Consider the following 21,042-nt stretch of genomic DNA (forward strand, 5'->3'; position numbering starts at 1 on the left):
TCTGTTAAAACACCACATGTATCATATCCTATTTTCCCACCAACACCAATCTGTTCCCAGTCAGGTTCTATAGTTGGCATAGCTACACTGACAACTCATCATCACATGCCCAAGCTCATGGTCGGCCCCTCTGGTGACTGTGCAAACGCACACTTGGGTGATAACCTAAGTCAAGATGTCTGCAGTACAGTCTGAAGCACGAGGGACTTCCTCCCCACACTGAAACTAGTGGATACCAACATGTGACAGACACCAAGTCACAGGCGGGATATGGAAAGTTATGACCACACACATTCATTCCACACACAACGTATTCCTTGTCATGAATGTTTTAGGCCTGATATAGAAGTAAAAGGCAGTGACATGTTGATAATAGTCTGGGGGGGAATAGTCAGGCAGAGACCTGGGGGGGGGGATAGTCAGGCAGAGACCTGGGGGGGGGGATAGTCAGGCAGAGACCTGGGGGGGAATAGTCAGGCAGAGACCTGGGGGGGGGAATAGTCAGGCAGAGACCTGGGGGGGGGGGGATAGTCAGGCAGAGACCTGGGGGGGGGGGAATAGTCAGGCAGAGACCTGGGGGGGGGGGAATAGTCAGGCAGAGACCTGGGGGGGAATAGTCAGGCAGAGACCTGGGGGGGAATAGTCAGGCAGAGACCTGGGGGGGAATAGTCAGGCAGAGACCTGGGGGGGATAGTCAGGCAGAGACCTGGGGGGGAATAGTCAGGCAGAGACCTGGGGGGGGAATAGTCAGGCAGAGACCTGGGGGGGATAGTCAGGCAGAGACCTGGGGGGGGGAATAGTCAGGCAGAGACCTGGGGGGAATAGTCAGGCAGAGACCTGGGGGGGGGGAATAGTCAGGCAGAGACCTGGGGGGGAATAGTCAGGCAGAGACCTGGGGGGGGAATAGTCAGGCAGAGACCTGGGGGGGATAGTCAGGCAGAGACCTGGGGGGGAATAGTCAGGCAGAGACCTGGGGGGGGAATAGTCAGGCAGAGACCTGGGGGGGGAATAGTCAGGCAGAGACCTGGGGGGGATAGTCAGGCAGAGACCTGGGGGGGAATAGTCAGGCAGAGACCTGGGGGGGGATAGTCAGGCAGAGACCTGGGGGGGAATAGTCAGGCAGAGACCTGGGGGGGAATAGTCAGGCAGAGACCTGGGGGGGGAATAGTCAGGCAGAGACCTGGGGGGGATAGTCAGGCAGAGACCTGGGGGGGAATAGTCAGGCAGAGACCTGGGGGTGATAGTCAGGCAGAGACCTGGGGGGGATAGTCAGGCAGAGACCTGGGGGGGAATAGTCAGGCAGAGACCTGGGGGGGAATAGTCAGGCAGAGACCTGGGGGGGATAGTCAGGCAGAGACCTGGGGGGGATAGTCAGGCAGAGACCTGGGGGGGAATAGTCAGGCAGAGACCTGGGGGGGAATAGTCAGGCAGAGACCTGGGGGGGAATAGTCAGGCAGAGACCTGGGGGGGAATAGTCAGGCAGAGACCTGGGGGGGGAATAGTCAGGCAGAGACCTGGGGGGGAATAGTCAGGCAGAGACCTGGGGGGGAATAGTCAGGCAGAGACCTGTGGGGGAATAGTCAGGCAGAGACCTGGGGGGGAATAGTCAGGCAGAGACCTGGGGGGGAATAGTCAGGCAGAGACCTGGGGGGGAATAGTCAGGCAGAGACCTGGGGGGGAATAGTCAGGCAGAGATCTGGGGGTAGTCAGGCAGAGACCTGGGGGGGAATAGTCAGGCAGAGATCTGGGGGTAGTCAGGCAGAGACCTGGGGGGGAATAGTCAGGCAGAGATCTGGGGGTAGTCAGGCAGAGACCTGGGGGGGAATAGTCAGGCAGAGATCTGGGGGTAGTCAGGCAGAGACCTGGGGGGGAATAGTCAGGCAGAGATCTGGGGGTAGTCAGGCAGAGACCTGGGGGGGAATAGTCAGGCAGAGATCTGGGGGTAGTCAGGCAGAGACCTGGGGGGGATAGTCAGGCAGAGACCTGGGGGGAATAGTCAGGCAGAGACCTGGGGGGGAATAGTCAGGCAGAGACCTGGGGGTAGTCAGGCAGAGAGAAGTGGGGGAGGGGGAAGGTGAAGGGAAGTTATTTAAAACACACCAGACCAGAACGAGTATTTTCGAGAGAGAATATAGATGTATTTATTTGACATTTTGCAGGATGAAATCTCTTGATGCACCATCGTTTTTAAGTGTCCAAATGTTTTTTTTTTTTTAACAACCAATACTTAGTAACAAGAATAATAATAACATAATAATAATAATAATAATTATAATTTACAACTAAAAGTTCAGACACACTGGTAGGATTGTGGCGGCAGGTAGCTTAGTGGGTAAGAGCGTTGTGCCAGTAACCGAAAGGTCGCTGGTTCTAATCCCCGAGCCGACTAGGTGAAAAATCTGTCGATGTGCCCTTAAGCAAGGCACTTAACCCTAATTGCTCCTGTAAGTCGCTCTGGATAAGAGCGTCTGCTAAATGACTAAAATGTAAATGTAAATGTAATTGTAAAACGTTTGCCTGCCGACAGTACTCAGCACCTCGGAACAGAGCCGGCAGCCAATCTCCTTTGTGTTCACACAACAAAAAGCTTGAAGTCGTCAGCCACTCAGCCGTGTTAAAATACTCCAAACCAGAAGGTGGCAGCAGCGTTGTTTGGCAATGCATATCCGTGCATATTGCTTATGGTCTAAATTCCAAGCTATCTGCGCTAATGTTGCTATTTTGTAGAAAGCCCTTGTTGATACCAGCCAGATGGCCACAGCTAGATGACTACATAGCAAGATGACGAAGAAGCAATCTAATTCACTCTCCATAATCCCATACTGCCAGTGCCAGCCCATAGCCAAATGTTTAGCTAGCTAGCAAGCTAATGTTAGCATATTTGCTAGCTAGCACAACATACACACAGTTGAAGTCGGAAGTTTACATACACTTAGGTTGGAGTCATTAAAACTTGTTTTTCAACCACTCCACAGATTTCTTGTTAACAAACTATAGTTTTGGCAAGTCGGTTAGGACATCTACTTTGGGCCTGACACAAGTAATTTTTCCAACAATTGTTTACAGACAGACAGATTATTTCACTTATAATTCACTGTATCACAATTCCAGTGGGTCAGAAGTTTACATACACTAAATTGACTGTGCCTTTAAAGAGCTTGGAAAATTCCAGAAAATTATGTCATGGCTTTAGAAGCTTCTGATAGGCTAATTGACATAATTTGAGTCAATTGGAGGTGTACCTGTGGATGTATTTCAAGGCCTACCTTCAAACTCAGTGCCTCTTTGCTTGACATCATGGGAAAATCAAAAGAAATCAGCCAAGACCTCAAACAAAAATGTGTAGACCTCCACAAGTCTGGTTCATCATTGGGAGCAATTTCCAAATGCCTGAAGGTACCACGTTCATCTGTACAAACAATAGTACGCAAGTATAAACACCATGGGACCACGCAGCCGTCATACCGCTCAGAAAGGAGACGTGTTTTGTCTCCTAGAGATGAACGTATTTTGGTGCAAAAAGTGCAAATCAATCCCAGAACAACAGCAAAGGACCTTGTGAAGATGCATGCTGGAGGAAACAGGTACAAAAGTATCTATATCCACAGTAAAACGAGTCCTATATCGACATAACTTGAAATGCCGCTCAGCAAGGAAGAAGCCACTGCTCCAAAACCGCCATAAAAAAAGCCAGACTACGGTTTGCAACTGCACATGGGGACAAAGATCGTACTTTTTGGAGAAATGTCCTCTGGTCTGATGAAACAAAAATAGAACTGTTTGGCCATAATGACCATCGTTATGTTTGGAGGAAAAAGGGGATACTTGCAAGCCGAAGAACACCATCCCAACCGTGAAGCACGGTGTGGCAGCATCATGCTGTGGGGGTGCTTTGCTGCAGGAGGGACTGGTGCACTTCACAAAATAGATGGCATCATGAGGAAGGAAAATTATGTGGATATATTGAAGCAACATCTCAAGACATCAGTTAGGAAGTTAAAGCTTGGTCGCAAATGGGTCTTCCAAATGGACAATGACCCCAAGCATACCTCCAAAGTTGTGGCAAAATGGCTTAAGGACAACAAAGTCAAGGTATTGGAGTGGCCATCACAAAGCCCTGACCTCAATCCTATAGAAAATGTGTGGGCAGAACTGAAAAAGCGTGTGTGAGCAAGGAGGCCTACAAACCTGACTCAGTTACACCAGCTCTGTCAGGAGGAATGGGCCAAAATTCCCCCAACTTATTGTGGGAAGCTTGTGGAAGGCTACCCGACACGTTTAACCCAAGCTAAATAATTTAAAGGCAATGCTACCAAATACTAATTGAGTGTATGTAAACTTCTGACCCACTGGGAATGTGATGAAATAAATAAAAGCTGAAATAAATAATTCTCTACTATTATTCTGACATTTCACATTCTTAAAATAAAGTGGTGATCCTAACTGACCTAAGACTGGGAATCTGTATTTGCTTAAGGTGCATGTAAACTTCCGACTTCAACTGTATATATACAGAAGTATGTGGACACCCTTTCAAATTAGTGCATTCGGCTATTTCAGCCACACACGTTGCTGACAGGTGTATAAAAAAATAGAGCACACAGCCATGCAATCTCCATAGACAAACATTAGCAGTAGAACGGCCCATACTGAAGAGCTCAGTGACTTTCAACGTGGCACCGTCATAGGATGCCACCTTTCCAACAAGTCAGTTTGTCACATTTCTGCCCTGCTAGAGCTGCCCCGGTCAACTGTAAGTGCTGTTATTGTGAAGTGGAAAGGTCTAAGAGCAACAACGGCTCAGCCGTGAAGTGGTAGGCCACACAAGCTCACAGAACGGGACCGCCGAGTGCTGAAGCATGTAGCGCGTAAACATTGCCTGTCCTCGGTTGCAACACTCACTACCGAGTTCCAAACTGCCACTGGAAGTAACGTCAGCATAAGAACTGTTCGTCGGGAGCTTCATGAAATGGGTTTCCATGGCCGAGCAGCCGTACACAAGCCTAAGATCACCATGTGCAATGCAAAGCGTCAGCTGGAAGGGGTGTAAAGCTCGCAGCCATTGGACTCTGGAGCAGTGGAAATGCATTCTATGGAGTGATGAATCACACTTCACCATCTGGCAGTCCGACGGACGAATCTGGGTTTGGCGGATGCCAGGAGAACGCTACCTGCCCCAATGCATAGTGCCAACTGTACAGTTTGGTGGAGGAGGAATAATGGTCTGGGGCTGTTTTTCATGGTTCTTACTTCCAGTGAAGGGAAATCCTAAGGCTACAGCATACAATGACATTCTAGATGATTCTGTGCTTCCAACTTTGTGGCAACAGTTTGGTGAAGGCCCTTTCCCGTTTCAGCATCACAATGTCCCCGTGCACAAAGTGAGGTCCATACAGAAATGGTTTGTTGAGATCGATGTGTGGAAGAACTTGATTGGCCTGCACAGAGCCCTGACCTCAACCCCATCGAACACCTTTGTAATGAATTGGAACGCTGACTGCCTGACCTCATTAATGCTCTTCTGGCTGAATGGAAGCAAGTCCCCGCAGCAATGTTCCAACATCTAGTGGAAAGCCTTCCCAGAAGAGGAGGCTGTTATAGCAGCAAAGGGGGGGGGGGGGGGGAATCAACTCCATATTAATGCCCATGACTTTGGAATGAGATGTTCGATGAGCATGTGTCCTCATACTTTTGGTCATGTAGTGTAGCTAGCTAGCGAGCTAATGACACCGCACAAACTTGGCAGCTAACACAGGCAGCAGTTTCATGGAAACTAGCTAATCCATTGCGATTTATTATAATGTCAATACTAGCTACAGTGGTTAGCTAGCTTGGAGGAAGTATTTAGTGTTGTGTGCATTGCGTCTGTGCACTTAGCTAGCTACCATCCGATAACCTACATTACATATGAAGGAAGATGTACAGAGAAAATGCCTTATTTTTTTCCCTTTTTTTGGTGCCTCCCCCACATGGGGGTTCATGCTCTCTGATTGGCTCAATGTCAAGTTGTTGGCCACTGACGAGCATTGCGATTTTACAAGTAGAATCGGTAGGTTCGTCACTACCAGGTCAGCACGCAGCAGGTACCACTTTGGTTCTAGCAAGAGAAGGAACGGCCTCCCGCTGTGAGAAGTACCTATCGGCAGTGAGATTCTCTGTATGTTTCATGCTTAATAAAAAAACTACTGCTACAAATACTAAAATACAACTAAGTACCTATAATATCTACAAACATCTTCACACGGTGAGGTTTCTATTGGTTAAAAAAACAGTTTGTTTTTAACATTTAAAAAAAAGGGCCTTGTTAAATTCACTGTGTGATTGTAATGCCCCTGATTTCTATAGGTAAATTACTCCAGTCGGTTGGCCCTCTGTATCTGAAAGATCCTCCTCCAACCTCATGGTGTACCCTAGGGAATGGGTGATTGCTGAGGTTGTCGAAAGGAGTAGTGTGAGTCTTGTAAAGTTAGGTGTTCCTTAATACTGTATATACAGGGACATTTATGTTGATACATTTTTAAAAGGAAATTGGTACCCAATGCAGTTGTCTTCTGTTTGGGAGTGACCGCCAATTTGGTGATTCATACGTTGTGCAATGATGCGTCTTATAATCACATCCAAGAATGAATCTGAAAAGATTGCTATAGATTACATCTTAAATCGCCTAAGTAAGGTCTTGGTTGTGGTTTTGATAGATGTCACCATAGTCTAGAAATAAAAAGCAGCACTTGGGTTACTAAGGTCTTTCAAATGGATACATTAAAACAATTATTAGATCTGTATAGTAACCCAAGATTATAGTTAATTGTTGAAAATGCTTTTGCAAAAGATAATTGTTACTCTATCCTCAAAACAGATATTTCAAGCAATCCACACTTTCAAGCATTTTTCCATCACTTGCATGAATTTTGAAATAGCCAATTGGAGTGTATTATTCATTGCCGTGCACTGATATAGGACTTTGTTTGATTTAAAACCCAAATCATTTGCTAGAAACCATTTTTGTAAAGCGTTAAAATCATCTTGGAGAGTTGCTTGTATCTGAAAAATATTTTTAACCTGATGTATAGACGTGTTGGTTGTTGAGCAAAAAAAAAACAACGTGTGGGCAACTATGGGGCAGAACAGACGGGGTTGGCTTAGATTGTTGACAACATGCAAACTATATTTCGTCTCCAATGTTTATTGAAAATATTAATATATTTGCAAAAATGAACACTTGTTGTCTCAAATACATCGTTACAGTTGTTGGTTAACTAGCGAACTTTTGCTAGCATAGACATCAGTCCAAACGCTTCAAAACAAGACATGGTATCAAGAACAAGATAAAACTAGCTGAAACAAGCCACACTAACACACACACACACACTAACACCCACCCACCCACACACACACACTAACACACACACACACACTAACACCCACCCACCCACACACACACACTAACACACACACTACTACCCCACACAGCAGCTTCTTATCATTGTTGCTAGCTACCTGGCATCCAGAATCACAACAACACATTAACTTCTGCCCCTTTGAAGCGTGGGCATCATTTTCGTTGTCAGCTAAACCGTCTCTAGAGCACTGTATAAATCAGCATTTAAGTGTATTCTGACAAATTAGAGGCAATTCATTTATGAATATAAAGAAAAGGGGGGGCAATACTGAGCCTTGAGGTACACCTCTACTGAGTCCAAGAAGTTGTAATTTGTGTCCTATTAAAACACATTGTTTTCTATTGCTAAGATATGCATGAAACCAGTTTAGTGATCTATTAGTGAAACCAATGTTTAAGTTTTCCTAGTAAGATAGAATGATCAACTAAATCAAACGCTTTTGGTAAATCAATAACGATGGGACCAGTTTGTTTGCCTTGGACAGATGAAGAATTTATTTCATTAGTATGTTTCACTAATGCTGTACTGGTAGAATGGTTGGTTCTAAAGGCAGATTGAAAGGGTGAAATTAAATTAATCTAGGTATTGATATATTTGGGAATGTATTAATTTCTCAAATACTTTTGATATTGAACAAGATTACTCATAGGTCTATAGTGATTTGGGTCTAAGGAGTTCCCACCTTTATGAAGAGAGGTAGCTTAGTGGGTAAGAGCGTTGTGCCAGTAACCGAAAGGTCGCTGGTTCTAATCCCCGAGCCGACTAGGTGAAAAATCTGTCGATGTGCCCTTAAGCAAGGCACTTAACCCTAATTGCTCCTGTAAGTCGCTCTGGATAAGAGCGTCTGCTAAATTACTAAAATGTAATGTAATGGGTCACTAAGGCACATTTCAATCCAAAAAGTATTTCACCAGTTGTTGAATAGCAGACCACTTTACAACATGTGGGTTCCAGTGCATCTAGGCCTGCTCCTTATCCAGAGCGACTTACAGGAGCAATTAGGGTTAAGTGCCTTGCTCAAGGGCACATCGACAGATTTTTCACCTAGTCGGCTCGGGGATTAGAACCAGCGACCTTTCGGTTACCGGCACAACGCTCTTAACCACTAACCTACCTGCCGCCTGCATCAGTTGGTTAAATCTTTCTAAAGTTAAATATCTGATTTGAGGTGTTGATCTCCTGGTTCCATGTATACCTAGCATTGGTAGAAATGTGGGTGAAATTATTATTTGGAGGTACCAGATGAGCTAATAGAAGATGCTGATTATAAACATCAGCTATATCTGCCGGCTCTTGAATGACACAGTCATTTAGGATTATTTTCTGAATAAGTTGATTATTTGACCAATAAAAAAAAAAAAAGAAGCTAATTTGTGTATTTCCAGAACTGCTGTGGATTTTTTTTATTTATTATTATTTGTAAGAGTATCCATTTAGAATCCGTTGGATCCCAATCAGTTGGATCTTTGGTTCTACGGTACTTAGCCCAAGCTTTATCCCTTTCTCTGAACAGATGTAGCCTATTAAGTCAGAGCTAACCCAGGGCAGGTGACCGCCCTTAACCATCACTGTTCTATTCATCCCACTCCCACAGCTTTTTATACCGCAACCGCCAACACCCGCTGGGTTTCTGTCCCGACTCCCACCAGCTACCGCAAGAACAGATCCCCCAACCCAACCACAGTCCCGCAATGTTATTTTAAAGGGGTCTACAGACAATATGCAGACAGGGCCGACGGAGCGTAGCAATGTCGTTTTTCGTCACAAAAGGGCCGGCTCCATGTAATACGCTCAGTCATTCCACAGCCTACCTAGAGATAGAGACCTGACATATAATTCCTTGCGAAGGCAGTATTGAGTATTCTGCAACGGAAGTCCGGCCCCTGTGGTCTGCATCACATCTTTTCCCGGTTTCCCTTGTGGTATAAACACAGAAGAGATGGACGTTCTGCTACTTCTGGTATAAACACAGTAGAGATGGACGTCTCTGCTACTTCTGGTATAAACACAGAAGAGATGGACGTCTCTGCTACTTCTGGTATAAACACAGAAGAGATGGACGTCTCTGCTACTTCTGGTATAAACACAGAAGAGATGGACGTCTCTGCTACTTCTGGTATAAACACAGAAGAGATGGACGTCTCTGCTACTTCTGGTATAAACACAGAAGAGATGGACGTCTCTGCTACTTCTGGTATAAACACAGAAGAGATGGACGTCTCTGCTACTTCTGGTATAAAACACAGAAGAGATGGACGTCTCTGCTACTTCTGGTATAAACACAGAAGAGATGGACGTCTCTGCTACTTCTGGTATAAAACACAGAAGAGATGGACGTTCTGGTACTTCACTTCTACTACTTGCAAGCTTCCTTTTTTCTGCTTTTTATTTGTAGATTTGCTACGCGCAATTATGTATGTGCGAGCTGGTGCTACATACGAGAACCTTTACAACCCTTCAATGCAGTTGTATTCGGACAAGCAAGCAAAAGACAACAGCTGGAGGGAGACATCACGAAATTTGAACACCGATTCTGATATCAAAGAAACATCAGGAGAAAGAGTCGGGACCGGTATGTTCTCAGTCTGATAGGGTGAAGGAGAGAGAGGAGTGGGGCTGCCTCTGGTGTGTGTGTCCCACCGACTGTCAGAAGACTGGATTGGCTTCGTGTTCTCGTGAAACATCGTCAGATAGACACCAATAATATACCAGATACAGTATGTCCTCTTCTCATGCAGCCGAGTCCTTTAGTACAGTTGGTGTGTGTGTGTTTGTGATGTTTAGCAGACCTAGTTAGAACATGTTGAGGACAGTCCAGAGACAGAGCTGAGCCCTGAAGGCCCATCTACAGGTGGTTCGTCGCCGGACTGGTTCATCACCTCCCCAGCCAAGCTCACCAACCCACCGTCCTGGCACACCCTTGCTCTCTTCCCTGCAACTCCATCAACCACCATCTCCCCGACCCATCTCCAACGGCCGGAAGAGGAAGACAGCTGAGGATCTTTTGGACACTGACATTATGCAGAGGGAGTTACAGAAACAGCAGCTACAGAAACAGCAGAGGGAGTTACAGAAACAGCAGAGGGAGTTACAGAAACAGCAGAGGGAGTTACAGAAACAGCAGCAGGAGTTACAGAAACAGCAGAGGGAGTTACAGAAACAGCAGAGGGAGTTACAGAAACAGCAGAGGGAGTTACAGAAACAGCAGAGGGAGTTACAGAAACAGCAGAGGGAGTTACAGAAACAGCAGCAGGAGTTACAGAAACAGCAGAGGGAGTTACAGAAACAGCAGCTACAGAAACAGCAGAGGGAGTTACAGAAACAGCAGAGGGAGTTACAGAAACAGCAGAGGGAGTTACAGAAACAGCAGAGGGAGTTACAGAAACAGCAGAGGGAGTTACAGAAACAGCAGCGGGAGTTACAGAAACAGCAGAGGGAGTTACAGAAACAGCAGAGGGAGTTACAGAAACAGCAGCAGGAGTTACAGAAACAGCAGAGGGAGTTACAGAAACAGCAGAGGGAGTTACAGAAACAGCAGAGGGAGTTACAGAAACAGCAGCAGGAGTTACAGAAACAGCAGAGGGAGTTACAGAAACAGCAGAGGGAGTTACAGAAACAGCAGAGGGAGTTACAGAAACAGCAGAGGGAGTTACAGAAACAGCAGCAGGAGTTACAGAAACAGCAGAGGGAGTTACAGAAACAGCAGAGGGAGTTACAGAAACAGCAGAGGGAGTTACAGAAACAGCAGAGGGAGTTACAGAAACAGCAGAGGGAGTTACAGAAACAGCAGAGGGAGTTACAGAAACAGCAGCAGGAGTTACAGAAACAGCAGCAGGAGTTACAGAAACAGCAGAGGGAGTTACAGAAACAGCAGAGGGAGTTACAGAAACAGCAGAGGGAGTTACAGAAACAGCAGAGGGAGTTACAGAAACAGCAGAGGGAGTTACAGAAACAGCAGAGGGAGTTACAGAAACAGCAGAGGGAGTTACAGAAACAGCAGAGGGAGTTACAGAAACAGCAGCAGGAGTTACAGAAACAGCAGAGGGAGTTACAGAAACAGCAGCAGGAGTTACAGAAACAGCAGAGGGAGTTACAGAAACAGCAGCAGGAGTTACAGAAACAGCAGAGGGAGTTACAGAAACAGCAGAGGGAGTTACAGAAACAGCAGCAGGAGTTACAGAAACAGCAGCAGGAGTTACAGAAACAGCAGAGGGAGTTACAGAAACAGCAGCAGGAGTTACAGAAACAGCAGAGGGAGTTACAGAAACAGCAGAGGGAGTTACAGAAACAGCAGAGGGAGTTACAGAAACAGCAGCAGGAGTTACAGAAACAGCAGAGGGAGTTACAGAAACAGCAGCAGGAGTTACAGAAACAGCAGAGGGAGTTACAGAAACAGCAGCAGGAGTTACAGAAACAGCAGAGGGAGTTACAGAAACAGCAGAGGGAGTTACAGAAACAGCAGAGGGAGTTACAGAAACAGCAGCAGGAGTTACAGAAACAGCAGAGGGAGTTACAGAAACAGCAGAGGGAGTTACAGAAACAGCAGAGGGAGTTACAGAAACAGCAGCAGGAGTTACAGAAACAGCAGAGGGAGTTACAGAAACAGCAGCTACAGAAACAGCAGAGGGAGTTACAGAAACAGCAGCTACAGAAACAGCAGAGGGAGTTACAGAAACAGCAGAGGGAGTTACAGAAACAGCAGCAGGAGTTACAGAAACAGCAGAGGGAGTTACAGAAACAGCAGAGGGAGTTACAGAAACAGCAGAGGGAGTTACAGAAACAGCAGCAGGAGTTACAGAAACAGCAGCAGGAGTTACAGAAACAGCAGAGGGAGTTACAGAAACAGCAGAGGGAGTTACAGAAACAGCAGAGGGAGTTACAGAAACAGCAGCAGGAGTTACAGAAACAGCAGAGGGAGTTACAGAAACAGCAGCAGGAGTTACAGAAACAGCAGAGGGAGTTACAGAAACAGCAGCTACAGAAACAGCAGAGGGAGTTACAGAAACAGCAGAGGGAGTTACAGAAACAGCAGAGGGAGTTACAGAAACAGCAGCTACAGAAACAGCAGAGGGAGTTACAGAAACAGCAGCTACAGAAACAGCAGAGGGAGTTACAGAAACAGCAGAGGGAGTTACAGAAACAGCAGAGGGAGTTACAGAAACAGCAGCAGGAGTTACAGAAACAGCAGAGGGAGTTACAGAAACAGCAGAGGGAGTTACAGAAACAGCAGAGGGAGTTACAGAAACAGCAGAGGGAGTTACAGAAACAGCAGAGGGAGTTACAGAAACAGCAGCAGGAGTTACAGAAACAGCAGAGGGAGTTACAGAAACAGCAGAGGGAGTTACAGAAACAGCAGCTACAGAAACAGCAGAGGGAGTTACAGAAACAGCAGAGGGAGTTACAGAAACAGCAGAGGGAGTTACAGAAACAGCAGCTACAGAAACAGCAGAGGGAGTTACAGAAACAGCAGCTACAGAAACAGCAGAGGGAGTTACAGAAACAGCAGCTACAGAAACAGCAGAGGGAGTTACAGAAACAGCAGAGGGAGTTACAGAAACAGCAGAGGGAGTTACAGAAACAGCAGAGGGAGTTACAGAAACAGCAGAGGGAGTTACAGAAACAGCAGCAGGAGTTACAGAAACAGCAGAGGGAGTTACAGAAACAGCAGAGGGAGTTACAGAAACAGCAGAGGGAGTTACAGAAACAGCAGAGGGAGTTACAGAAACAGCAGAGGGAGTTACAGAAACAGCAGCAGGAGTTACAGAAACAGCAGAGGGAGTTACAGAAACAGCAGAGGGAGTTACAGAAACAGCAGAGGGAGTTACAGAAACAGCAGCAGGAGTTACAGAAACAGCAGAGGGAGTTACAGAAACAGCAGAGGGAGTTACAGAAACAGCAGCAGGAGTTACAGAAACAGCAGAGGGAGTTACAGAAACAGCAGAGGGAGTTACAGAAACAGCAGAGGGAGTTACAGAAACAGCAGCGGTGTCTAGCAAAGGATGTCTACGACGTCATGGTACCATGGATGGTGTCTGTTCCTGATCTCCTGTTTGTCTCAAAAACTGTTGTGCTTTTCTTTCTACTAATTAATATGTTAGGGTGGGGGGGGGGTCATTTACTGGGGGTTCATTTACTGGTGGGGTCATTGCATGTTTTTATACTTATTTCCTCATTCACATGTTACTGGTGTTCACTTAATTTTTTATCTTATTTCCCCTTTCAGGTCTTTTCCATTCACCCTCTGAATGGCACACATACACAATCCACGTCTCAATTGTCTCAAAGCTTAAAAACCCTTCTGTAACCTGTCTCTTCCCCTTCATCTACACTGATTGAAGTGGATTGTGTATGTGTGCCATTCAGACGGTGAATTGGCAAGACAAAAGCTTTAAGTGCCTTTGAACAGGGTATGGTAGTAGGTGCCAGCCGCACCGGTTTGTGTCAAGAACTGCAACGCTGCTGGGTTTTTCCACGCTCAACAGATTCCCGTGTGTATCATGAATGGTCCACTACCCAAAGGACATCCAGCCAACTTGACAACTGTGGGAAGCATTGGAATCAACATGGGCCAGCATCCCTGTGGAACGAACGTTTTCGACACCTTGCCCAAAACGAATTACGGCTGTTCTCGGGGCAAAAGGGGAGTGCAACTCAATATTAGGAAGACGTTCTTAATGTTTTGTACACTCGGTGTATACAGCCTACCCAGTGAAGGTAAAGAACCTTGAGGGTTCTATCCCTACCCCAGAGTGTAGACCTAACACAAGCTAAGCTAACACAAGCTAACACAAACTAAGCTAACACAAGCTAACACAAACTAAGCTAACACAAGCTAACACAGTCACATCAAACTCTGAAATGACAGCTAACTAGCTCCCTTTTCATTTATTTCAGCTATTTTGCATTGACATTTATATATCCATATTAATGATGCTGCTGCATGATTTCGTGTGATTTCGCTGATGACAACGCAGAGGGGAGATAGAATTTGCATTTTGCAACATCGTTGCTGAGGTAGGAGTGGCAAATAGCAAGGTTCATACAAAGCTGTGCTGTTGCAAACTAAATACTAGTTAAAAGCATATACTCCTAGATATTTGTTTTTAAAAATGTTTTAAGGTCAATTAAAATTGGTACTGCCATTCGTATTTGTATTTTTTTAACTGCCATTCCAGCATGATGATGCAAAAGGACGGTGGTTGAACATGCAAATAGCCTACCAATATTATATTTATTAAAGCTGCAATATGTAACTTTTTGGGCGACCCAACCAAATTCACATAGAAATGTAGTTATAGATCTGTCATTCTCATTGAAAGCAAGTCTAAGAAGTGGTAGATATGTTCTATGTGCACCTTTTTCTAGGTTTCCCTTTATTAAATTTAGTTTTTTGCAGCTTTTACTTTCGGTTTTGTACATACAATATTTTTTTGTTATTGATAAGATCACAGCGGTTTAGATGGTACAGTGATTCACTACACTCGCTTGTTTTGTCACAAACTGAAATTAGGCAAACTATTCGAATTTTAACAACCAGGAAATGGCGGAGCGTTTTCTGCAAATATTGCACCTTTAAGGGTAAGCAAAGTTTATTATTTAATTCAAATATATGAAGCCAAAGTCATATGATAAACTATAGGTTAGATAAATAAAGTTGTATTAGAATTTGAGCACCGTTTGTAAGCTAGCTAGCTAACGTGAGACAGGAAAAAGCTAACGTTAGGCTACTTTAATTAAACATAATATTTTATTATGGGATTTGGCAAATAGAGCTCCAGACCCAGCCTTACATTGGCAATTAGCTAACTGTTCCTCCTTTTATTTCGGTATTTCAGTCTGGAGCCAGATGAGGGGACTCTGTTTCATGAAGCCACTACATTAGAAGACTGATTATGGGCAGTGGGCTGTCTGAGAGGAGGTATGCATCTACATTATTCATAATAAATTATGTATAATAAGTCTTGGTGATTCATGTAGTCTAGTTAATCATTACATGACTTTTAACACACGATCTATGTCTTGCTCAGTCTGGCAGTAACCCAGAACTATCAGAGGCAGAGGACCTCTCTTTGGGCTGCTGCTGACAACAACTGCATGTACATTTACATCATTTAGCAGACGCTCTTATCCAGAGCGACTTACAAATTGGTGCATTCACCTTATAGCCAGTGGGACAACCAGAGCGGCGAATAGCTTTGACTGGGCTGAGTGGGAACTGTGCTTACGTAGAGGTAGGGGAGCTAGCAGACCAGAGGTGGATGAACGTACAGTGTTCTTCTAATGTACATCATAATAACCTGCATAGCATTTTGTTTTTCATTTTGGCAGATTAAACTCATGCTTATTACTGAATACTGTACTGTTCCATAAAGAAGACAGCCAGAGTTGGTACCAAGAATGACCTGGGCCATTTTTCAAACATAGATGCCTCTCTGGCCACCAGTGCATATTTCCATACTATGTTTGCATATATTGACAATAAAATCTCGACACTATGCTGGTATTATTTTTTCCATTATTTAATTGTTTATTATATTATATTCTTAGCAAAAAATATTACTATTTATTAGTAGTAGCCATAATTCATAAATGGCACCATAAAGGGTTCTATATGGAAGAAGAACCCTTGGGGTTCTGATCAAAGAACCCTTTAGTGGTTCCATGCGATAGAAACCTATTTGGTTCTATAAGGGAAAAAAATGTCTACTTAACTTGAAGCAGTGAATTCTAGGTGTGAATAATTCAAGAAATATGTGCTTTTAATTCAATGGGTAGACCTAGGCTAACGCATACAAAGCAGAAAAGACGGTCGTTTCCAAATGATCTGCGGGACAACACAAATATTTTACTCCCAAAACGGTCTGTCTGACCGCGGGTTCCCGACCGCGGGATCCCAACTGCAGCATGAAGAATACCAACCGCGCCGCAATGATCTCTGTCGAGACCCGCAGGAATCCATCTACTCCAAGGTGCACGTTTATTACATGCATTTCTGAATTCAGTGAGAATGACCCTGTTATGATCCTTGTGTCCTGTGGTGAGGTAGAATCCTCTTAACCTCGGGGTAGTAAGGGTTTTTAAAAAAAATAGTTACACCAATGGTAAAAATCCCATTATAGTATATTCTGTGGATGTGCTTAGTGAACAGAATACTCTAGTTGGCCGACACCCCAAATAACCCAATAAATGAATCTGATCTGCATAAACCAGCCATTGGATAGAAGAATCAAATCAAATCCGATTGTATTCCTCACATGCTTCGTAAACAAGTGTGGATTAACAGTGAAACGCTTACTGTGAGTGGTGTGTTGCGTTTCAGTCAAATCGTACCAGCATACACCTACCTATGGCCTTGTCAACTATTTTTATGTTAACTCATTACAAAACTATTCCATATATTCATCAAAACTCACTGAAGAAAATGTATAAAAAAATAAACCTGATTGTGCTTGAATTTCTACACAATTCAGAAGGCAGACGATTTGAAACAGAACGCAAAATACATTCCCCAACACAGTACACACACAGGACGCGTACTGCCGCCCTCTCTGCGCGCACATAAAACCTATGCGTATTACTGTGACAGTAAAGAAATTCTCATACTGAAATCTAAAGCAAAATAATCTAGTTCCAATGTTTACAGGAAATACATACATAAATTAAAATAGCTAACCTCTGAATGGAAAAACTGCACGTAGAATCCGTAATTTCCCTTTTCCCACTTGAGTAAAGCGAGCACTTGCGAGAGGACTCTCTCCAACGAAGAAAGTACTGGTATCAGCCGCAGGTCTCCTCCGCCGCTCAATTCAGCATATTCATCACTTGCAAATCACGAGTAGAAAGCGTGTATTCCCGGTTTCACAAGCCTTGGGAGAGTTCTTGGTAAGAGAACGAAACATCCACGCATGTGAAGCGATAGCTCGCGTCAGGCAACTACGGAGTGTGCGGCTGCAGTTCCCGCATTCACGAGCGTATTGACTTGTATGAGCTCGAGAAACCGGGAAAGCCTACTAATGACATGACTCTACGGCAGTCCCGCCAGCCAATCACAGACGAGAACGAGCTAAACGGGCTAATGGGGTTTCGTATGCCGCTTTCAAAACAACTGGGAACTCGGAAATTAATTTGATTCAAAGGGCTTTATTGGCATGGGAAACATATGTTTACATTGCCAAAAAGCAAGTGAAATAGATAATAAACAAAAGTGAAATAAACAATCAAAAATTAACAATAAAAATTACAATCACAAAAGTTAAAAAGGAATAGAGACATTTCAAATGTTATACTATGGCTATATACAGTGTTATAAGGATGTGCAAATAGTTAAAGTACAACGGGAAAATCAATAAACATTAATATGGGTTGTATTTACAATGGTGTTTGTTTTTTACTGGTTGCCCTTTTCTTGTGGCAACAGGTCACACATATGGCTGCTGTGATGGCACACTGCGGTATTTCACCCAACAGTGTGGGAGTTTATCAAAATTGGAAATCTGCGACTTTCTACGTCAGCGCATTCAAGAATGAGGAGGCGTGTATGAGTGTTTTGCGTCTCCCAGGTGCCTCGTTCAAAGCCCACGGCAAATTCGGCTCAAAACAAAAGTGACGTAATTAACAACGTGTAATAATAATTACTAGGATTCTGTGTTTTCCCCCATACAAAAGGGATTGCTTTTGATAAACACGCTTTATCTGCCTTCCAATGAAAACTTGTCATAAAATTCAAACATTTATTTTCTGGAAAAGAGATGTCTGTTTTCTGGACAATGCACCATGCTGCCTCGTTACCCAAATGACCGTGCGCCACAGATTAGTGTTAGATAGGAGAAGGGCACACCTCCCTCTCCGCTTTAGCACGACGACATGCCGGGCATAGGGGAGGGACACATGCACCCACAGCAAGTCCGATAACTTCTGCTGTTTCTAGGAAACATCACACTAACCACGTTTCCATTCAACCGTTTCATACAGATTCATTACCTGACGCATGAAAAAGTAACGACCAGGCAGATGGAAATATAAAATGCCGGTACAATTTTATAAATGCCGACAGACAATTTGTTCGTTCGACATGATGGGATCTTTTTGTGTCGGTAAAATGTATTATGCGATAAATGGCGGTGGGAAAGCCTTTATGCGCAAATATGTATATATATGTATATAACAACCATCATATGGAAGTAAACTTGGGAGTCACGCGATGATATATTGTGTGGTCCCTCCCACTACGACTCGGGAAAGTATGCAGTTTATTAGTTTACAGATAAAATAAGTTATGAACTTCACAGGCTGGTGGATGTGCAATGTGATGAGCTTGATGCTCCTTTCCAATAAATATCGAGGGTGTTGTTCTGGTGACATGATCGCTGCTTGGCTGCCGTTTGACAAATGCAAATAATATCGCTCTTATCCACATTTGCTATTTAACAATAGTTTTTGTGACAAAACCACCAGTAGAACTGAAAATGCGATGGAAACCCATTTAACTTGTATTTCTTATTCGGTACATGGGGATTTAACGGCAAAAGTTATTTTTATGTGCACTACGTCATCACGCACAGGCTTTTATGCACAAAAAGTCCGTTTGATGGAAACACATCTCTGGTGGGAAAATACGCACATTTTATGCTGATTTTAGAATATTAGCATGAAAATCTGTCACGAATTGGATGGAAACCTTGCTACTGGCAGACATGGCATTCGCCTTTGTTATTGCCAATGAAGTTGATGCAATCGAAATTCCACTTCTACACGAAGCTGAACATGATCAACATGTTCCAAATAATTAATATACTGATGATTTGGTATAGAGCCCCATAGTAGAGGTGTCATAATACCCATAAAACCTAGCGGTCAAACAGGGAAATGGTTCCAATCGTTTTTCCACCATTCATTTTTCCCACAGGGGATTTTTATAAACACTTAAAATAAGGGCTGTGTTTTGTGTAGGCTTACCCTGGCGTGACGTTTTGATAACCGTGTAAATCTCTCTCGGACAAGGTTACTTTTATCGGTAACCAAGTGGGAGGTGGGAATTTACAAGTTGTGAAGTCGTAAATGCCAGTTGGATGCATTAACGTGCTTTGAACTCGTTGGGAAATGCCGATTGGCTAATGTCCAACAAGTAATGTAAACCATAAACTAAAAGTACAGCTATCATTACATTTACATTTTATACATTTACGTCATTTAGCAGACACTCTTATCCAGAGCGACTTACAAATAGGTGCATTCACCTTATAGCCAGTGGGATCACCACTTTACAATGTTTTTTTTTTTTTTATTTTTTTTTTTGGGTTGGGGTTGTAAACAAATGAGTGTTCAAAAACCATATTAATCGATTGCTTTTTATAGTGGGCCTAATGTTGTTATTGCGTTTAACTGCTGAAAATGCTGTTATGAAGGTCATTTTCTTAGTAGGTGACATCAGAGGTCAGCATCTGGCAGTCCGATTGACGAATCTGGGTTTGGCGGATGCCAGGAGAACGCTACCTGCCCCAATGCATAGTGCCAACTGCAAAGTTTGGTGGAGGAGGAATAATGGTCTGGGGCTGTTTTTCATGGCTCGGGCTAGGCCCCTAAGTTCCAGTGAAGGGAAAACTTAACGCTACAATGACATTCTAGACGATTCTGTGTTTCTAACTTTGTGGCAACAATGTCCCTGTGCACAAAGCGAGGTCCATACAGAAATTGTTTGTTGAGATCTGTGTGGAAGAACTTGACTGGCCTGCAAAGAGCCCTGAACCTCAACCCCATCTAACACCTTTGGGATGAATTGGAACGCCGACTGAGAGCCAGGCCTAATCGCCCAACATCAGTGGCCGACCTCACTAATGCTCTTGTGGCTGAATGGAAGCAAGTCCCCGCAGCAATGTTCCAGCATCTAGTGGAAAGTCTTCCCAGAAGAGTGGAGGCTGTTATAGCAGCAAAGGGGGGGGATCAACTCCATATTAATGCCCATGATTTTGGAATGAGATGTTCGACGAGCAGGTGTCCACATACTGTTGGTCATGTAGTGGATATTATCCATGTCCTTGTTCAGCCAACACTCAGATAAACATACATTACAGTTCTTCAGGTCCTGTTGATAGGATGGTCTCGTAACGGAGTTCATCCAGTTTGTTCTCCAGTGACTGCACATTCGCTCCCAGAACAAAGGGCAATGGCGGTCTATTTGTTCGCTGACGTCATCTCGTTAGGAGGCCGCCTCACCTACCTCTTTTTCACCACCGCTTCCTCTTTCGAGTCCCGGGGATCAGGGCCTGGTCCGGAGTAATGAGTCACCGGGGATCAGGGCCTGGTCCGGAGTAATGAGTCACCGGGGATCAGGGCCTGGTCCGGAGTAAGCAGAACGAGCTGCCGACTCGTTGAAGTAGAAATGTTCTTCCAAATGGAGATTAGTGATCGCTTTTCTGATGTGCAGAAGCTGTTTACGGTCAGGAAATGATTGCGGAGACATTATGTACAAAAAATATAACGATCAGCGTAAAATAAAACATAGAATAGCAGAATTGGTCAGGAGCCCTTAAAACAGCCGCTATCCACTGCAGTGCCATTTTAGCCACCATATGGATTTGATGTTGTTTACAGTAGGATAGCAGCCTACACGGTAAATAACTTGTAATATTGGTAGTAACCATCT

The 21,042-nt window shown here is 44.3% G+C and overlaps 1 protein-coding gene across 1 annotated transcript in view; it reads right to left on the reverse strand.

Annotated features, from left to right (window-relative positions):
- Positions 1-17,143, reverse strand: part of rasgef1ba (RasGEF domain family, member 1Ba) — a 57,060-nt gene extending 39,917 nt beyond the window's left edge. Inside the window, exon 1 of the mRNA XM_084180518.1 lies at positions 17,074-17,143. The gene's annotated coding sequence lies outside the window, so the exon portion shown is untranslated. The remainder of the gene's footprint in view (positions 1-17,073) is intronic.
- Positions 17,144-21,042: the final 3,899 nt, after the last annotated feature.

Source organism: Coregonus lavaretus (genome assembly GCF_964263955.1).
Source record: "Coregonus lavaretus genome assembly, chromosome: 17".
In the NCBI taxonomy this organism is placed as follows: Eukaryota; Metazoa; Chordata; class Actinopteri; order Salmoniformes; family Salmonidae; genus Coregonus; species Coregonus lavaretus.